The sequence below is a fragment of the Lipophrys pholis genome (genome assembly GCF_963383615.2).
Source record: "Lipophrys pholis genome assembly, chromosome: 18".
In the NCBI taxonomy this organism is placed as follows: Eukaryota; Metazoa; Chordata; class Actinopteri; order Blenniiformes; family Blenniidae; genus Lipophrys; species Lipophrys pholis.
In genome coordinates, this window is record NC_137646.1 from 20,643,145 (window position 1) to 20,649,144 (window position 6,000).

The 6,000-nt window shown below is 43.2% G+C and overlaps 1 protein-coding gene across 2 annotated transcripts in view; it reads right to left on the reverse strand.

The window, feature by feature from the left end:
* Positions 1-1,096, reverse strand: part of slc8a4b (solute carrier family 8 member 4b) — a 104,385-nt gene extending 103,289 nt beyond the window's left edge. The window contains exon 1 of one of the 2 annotated variants that reach the window (XM_080486364.1): positions 970-1,096. The gene's annotated coding sequence lies outside the window, so the exon portion shown is untranslated. The remainder of the gene's footprint in view (positions 1-969) is intronic. The other variant, XM_080486363.1, reaches the window with a different exon arrangement.
* Positions 1,097-6,000: the final 4,904 nt, after the last annotated feature.

Below are 6,000 nucleotides of genomic sequence, written 5' to 3' on the forward strand. Positions count from 1 at the left end.
CATTCTGCTAAGCTGTGATCATAAAACTACAACCACCATCATCATCATTATCAATATTGCTGGCAACATTCATCCTGCTTATCTTCATCAACATGCCACCACCAGTCCAGCCATTATCATAAAAGCACCATTATCATCGGCAGCATTGTCTTCAGCGCCACAATATTTTAAGTCTCCATGTCCCAGCATCATGACCAGCAGCTCCATCACTCCAAAATCCAGCAGCATCATTTTCGTCATCACGCCACCGTTTCATTTATCGTAACATTTATTCATTGTGCTGTAATGTCCCTAATAAACTCAGAGTCCATGCGTATTATGTTTAAAGCGACACTATGAGGCACTCTGACCCGGTGTGCTGTCCCTCCACGCCCCAGCCAGCGCGCACTCATCGAGCACATCCACGAGCCTCGTCGGCAGGATTGCACCCTCGTTGGTTTCAGGAAAATCCACCAAGTGTCTCTCTCACCTCCCTTCCTCTCCTGTTGAGAGGTCCTCGCTCCTCTCTTCCCAGATCCACCGGCTTACGCACGAGTCTGCTGTTTCTCAGCGGAGGAGACTGTTCCCTAATTGGACAGGCAGGGCTGCGCTGTGGCGCACACACCTGAGCAGCAGAGACCCTCTCGGTCATGCAGGGCACTTCGGTGTTCCAGTAAATGTCATGGGGTTGGTCCGTCTCCCGGTTTCTTTCTCAGTTCTGAGCCCACCAGTGTTATTTTATTTATTTATTTATTGCTCCTCGTTTACGCACGCAGGCACCGATGTGCGCAAATTACACTGCCCGCTGCAATCAACGTGACTGACGGAGTGATCAGACCTCGTGCATTACGTGCCTCTACACTACTTCCCCACACCCACTGGTTTCCTGTCAAACACACGCACGGCTCACATGTGTAAACAAACAATTATAATAAATGCATACTCGCATTAAAAACGTAAAAACAACACAGGTTGCCTGCATTGGCTCACCGGTTCGGCAGAGTGGAGACAGCTCGGGTCTGGATCCGGTCATTGACTCACTGACTCGTCCCTCTATCTGCTCATCCTTCCCTCCGTTAGCTCCTTCATTCAGCAGCTGAATAAAAGCCTCTCCTCTGAAGCAGCGGCAACGGAGCAAGCGCACTTCACCCCCGTGCGCTCCTGCGCGCGCTCTCTCTCTCTCTCTCTCTCGCTCTCTCTCACTCACTCATTTTGAGGTAGAACAAGAAAGAAAGAAAGAAAGAAAAAAGGAGAGATGGAGCTGAGGGAAGATGAGTGGAGGTATATAAAAAAGAACATGACAGTGGCTATCACCGTGTGTGTGTGTGTGTGTGTGTGTGTGTGTGTGTGTGTGTGTGTGTGTGTGTGTGTGTGTGTGTGTGTGTGTGTGTGTGTGTGTGTGTGTGTGTGTGTTGCACAGGATGAATGGGAACCAAAGGAGCATGCTCTCCTCCCAGCAGCATCAGCAGCTTCGCTCAGGCGCTGATAAATACTGACCACTGGAGAGAAGAGAAGAGAAGAGAAGAGAAGAGAAGAGAAGAGAAGAGAAGAGAAGAGAAGAGAAGAGAAGAGAAGAGAAGAGAAGAGAAGAGAAGAATGGAGGGCTGAGAATTAGAATAGAGGAAGAATAATATAAATGGAGAAGCAAAATGTGGCAACAACCAAGTTCAAACGGGAACTTCTTGCTTACGTGATGACAATACTGTCTTTTTTTAAATGAGAGACCCGTTTCTTCATATTGTACTTTATTTGGGAAATGATCCGCTACTACTACCAGGTCTCCCTTGGAAAAGAGGTTCTTAATCTCAACGGAACCAACCTGGTTAAATAAAGGTTTAATAAAAAAAATAAATAATAATATTTAGTTGTCCAGTGACATGTAAGAAACCTTCCAAATGTTGACATATCAGGAATCTCTATTAAAGTAACAGGCTGCAGTTTACTCTAAAAAATTCATTTTTATTCACAATAACACATCCCAGGTTATCCAAACTAAACTTGTATGTTTGAATACAAAGCTCAATACAGACAAGTGACCTTGCTTCAATAACATAATACGTTTGTTCATGTGAGAAAGGTTGAAAGTAGACTCAAATGTCCCTACACACCAGACAGTTACAGGAGCTTGTGTATTTTATTCAAAATGACAACTCCTGCACCCTTTAAACTGTGATTTCCTGCTTCTTGCCTTGAGACAGAGGCTCCCAATTCCTGAACACAAAAACAAACAAATTAAAAATGGCTTTGTTTCAACTGCTTTGTTCACTGAGTTTCTTACGGCCAATTGTACGCATATTATTTGCTTTTGTTTATTTGTTGTAATCTTTAGGGTACTCAGTGGCGTTTATGTGGATATGTGTTGTGTCTTGTTGTCAATGCTTTCTCTTTCTGTTGTCCTGGTGAACCTCTGGGTACTTTCATTATGTCGTCGCTGTGTTGTTTGGTTTGCATATTCAGACAGATGAGATAATGTCATTGCAAAACAAATCCATTCAGGAGTATGGAGTAGTATGAACCTTAACCTCTAAATGGTGGCAATACTTTTAATGTGCACTGCTTGTGAAGAAAACATGAAAGCCTGTGTTATCATTGATCTGTAATATCTTTCTGTGAATGTGTGTGACAAAGAAAAACAACAACACACAAACGAATGTAGAGACTGATGTGCTCTGCCTTCCTCCACCTCTTTAGAGAAGAGGACCCAGAGGATAGGCTCCAATGAGATGAGACCAGGAGGTGAGAGATGGATGAGGGAGAAAAAGGGAATAGAGGAGGTGGACAGGGAGAAGAGGATGGGGGGGCAAAGGAGTGCAGGAGTGGCTGTAAATAATGAGAGAGGGGAGTAGTTTTACATTATCCGTCTTTTCGGCACAGTTGATCAGAGTTCTGTCTCAGCGTGAAGCATTGCCCTTACACCGCGAGCTAATTCACACCCCAAGGGAACATCATACACACACAAACACACAAACACACACACACAAACACACACACACACACACACACACACACACACACACACACACACACACACACACACACACACACACACACACACACACACACACACACACACACACACACACAGTGACAGTTCTGTACACACACACAAAACCACTCGTGTCAAAATGCATTTCAACCTACTTCATAAACCACAAGTGCATAGCCGGACAAACAAGTGCATTTGTTTTCTGCATATCCACACAGACGTGCCAACGTGTGCATGAAACAAATATATGCAAACATGCAGATGCGACCATGTCGACCATGTCCACCACGCCCACGCGCACATTTCTTTGACATCTACTGAGCAGAGGCGAAGCGGACAGAACCGAGGGCCCTGTCAGACGGGGTCGCTAATGAAGAAGACAGCAGGCCGGGTTTGAAAATGGGAAAACGGTTCCTGCTAAGAATCATTACAAACCAAAAAGTTCTGTCTCTTTCATAGACTCCTACCAGTATTTTTGGCGATTGTCCGATTTTCAGCGCTTCTTAGTAATAAAGTAGCTTGGGTGAAAGGTGGCTGGAGTAACGGGAGAGGCATTAAAAAAAAAACCTCATCGGCGCCCGTACTCAAACCGTTGTTATTCTGGCTGTGAGGAGGAAGCACTCTCCCAATAATTATCTCATAACCGCGCACATTTCTCTGCTAACTCTGTTTACAGAGCTGCAATAGTTTAACCAGTTGCACGTCCAGCAGTCGCATGCTGCTGCTGCTCACACACAGATGCTTTGTTTTCAGTGGACTAATCATCCGTTCATCTTCCACACCAGATTTCTCCGGGGTCACAGGAAGCTGGGGCCAATCCAAGCTGATATTGAGCAAAAGGCAGACTGGGCCGGTCGCCAGGCCATCACAGGCCAAACACAGACAATGAAACAATCACACACACGTATAGCCAGTTTAAATGCTCTGCTTATTCCAAACGTGCACATTCTTGGTTTATGGGAAGGCCCTCCCAACAGAGGGAGAACATGCAAACTCCGAAACACATCCTAAACTCCAGTCATTCTTGTTGTGTGCCAATACAAAGTATAATAGCAATAATCATGGGAACATATCTATACTTTCACTTGCTCGTCTTATATTGCTGTTAATTCTTTCACTTGATAGTAATCTGTTTTGCAGGTATATGTAAAAAAGAAATTTACATTGGTGTTTCTAATGATACTCTTCCTTAAATGCACTCTTTCATTAATTCTGCCTCGACAATCAGATAAAGAACTATAGTAAACACAGCTATATAAAAATAAACAGCTGCAGAGTTTATGTAAGGAGGAGGTGTGGGTAGATGGATGGGCCCTGGAACGCACCCAGCATTGAATTTCAATAGAGAAAACTGCCCTTTAAAAAACACAATCAATGTTGTTTTTGTTTTTCAAGAAGCATGACCCTCCTTCTTTAACACTAATTGTGTTGTTTATTGCTAAAACTAAGGGCAACTATTCTTAAAATGTCTGATTGAATGTCACGTTAAGCATGTTTCTTATTGCCAGAGAAACAAAGTAAACAGTGGTAAAGGTGATCATTTGAAAATCATAAATACCTTATTGGGCTCATATCATCGTTTGTTTAACAGCTGAATGCTATGAGTCATTGAATAATAGTCCCAAACTAAAGTACTGACACGATTCATATCATCCAATTGGAAATGCCGATGTGCCCACTGCTGCAGGGAGTGTCTTATTGATTGGAATGTAATAGTGATACATCACTGATGTACGCTTACACCGAGGACAGGAATTAATTGAACTGATTGTCACTTATAAAAAAGTGTAAATGAAAAAGTGAATTTAAAAACTGTACGCTCACTGTTGGTGTTCCAGATCTCAGCTTGCACTACCATTTCTTCGGATTACGGAGACTCTACCACCTGCCATTTCTGACACTACTGTATCTCTTCCTCTCTCCGCACAGCATCAAAATAATACAGATTCAGTGCCAATTAGCCCTCCCTCCTTCACCTCTTAGTGTGTTTCTGCCTGCCTCACTACTATATTGCCAAACAAACCACAATATCTTCAGAGAGGCCACCAGTTCTACTCAGTTTCTATGGCAATGGGAGACTCAGCGGCACCCTCTGTTTGCGACTGTAATATAAGGAAGAGTGGCGGCAGCACCGAAGTGCAGAGGGGTCTTTGAAAGCAGCATGTGTGAACAGCTCCAGCTTGAAAGATAATTGCTGCTGTCCATGAAATATTAAAGTCGGTTATTCAGCTCGAGGATCATAAACCTGTCAGACAATGATTACGCTTTGTTCTGTGGAAATTGGTCTTTTTTGTGTTTGGATTTCGATCCATTTTGTTCTTCAACAAAAAGAAAATAATTGGTTGTATGTTCTGTTCAGACAAGTGCATTACACAGAATATTCAGTTAGTAGGGGTTACCATTAACCTCCAGCCACCTTTTTCTTTCCAAGTTGCTCGTCTGTGTTTCACAACCTATACCTTTTTCTGGAAAAATAATGAGAACTGTCACAGATAAAAGCTCAGAAATACCTAGTTTTAATTAGCCAAGGTCAGACCAATTGAATAGTTGCTGCTAAGGTGACAGTTTGAAAGCAAATATAGTCTCAAATCCACTGTATGAAGTCACCGGAGTCCAAAAGCAGAATTAAGATTCAATAAGGTGTGAAATTAGGCTTTTCTTTGGTACAAAGGCTACAGATTATGACACCTGCACCTCATTTCTCTGTGGAGGCCAATATTACTGCTGCTTTTTGACTGACTCCCCGAGATAAGCAATGCATGTTGCATTGTGTCGTGTGCTACACAGGCTCTTGGCACGGCTAAAAAGCCTGTTAAACCCTGGGCCAGGTCTTTTTCACATTGATTTGGCCCCCTATTACTGTCCTCTACACCTGATCCTCTGTGGTACATCTGGGCTTAGAGATTTCTTTTTTTTTTTCCCACCAGTGTGACACACTTGTTCCTGTGTCATATTCACACACTCAACATGTTTTCCAAACTATAGCATCCTGTTCTCAAGGAGGAAGCAGAATAAATCAGTTCAGAGAACTTCCT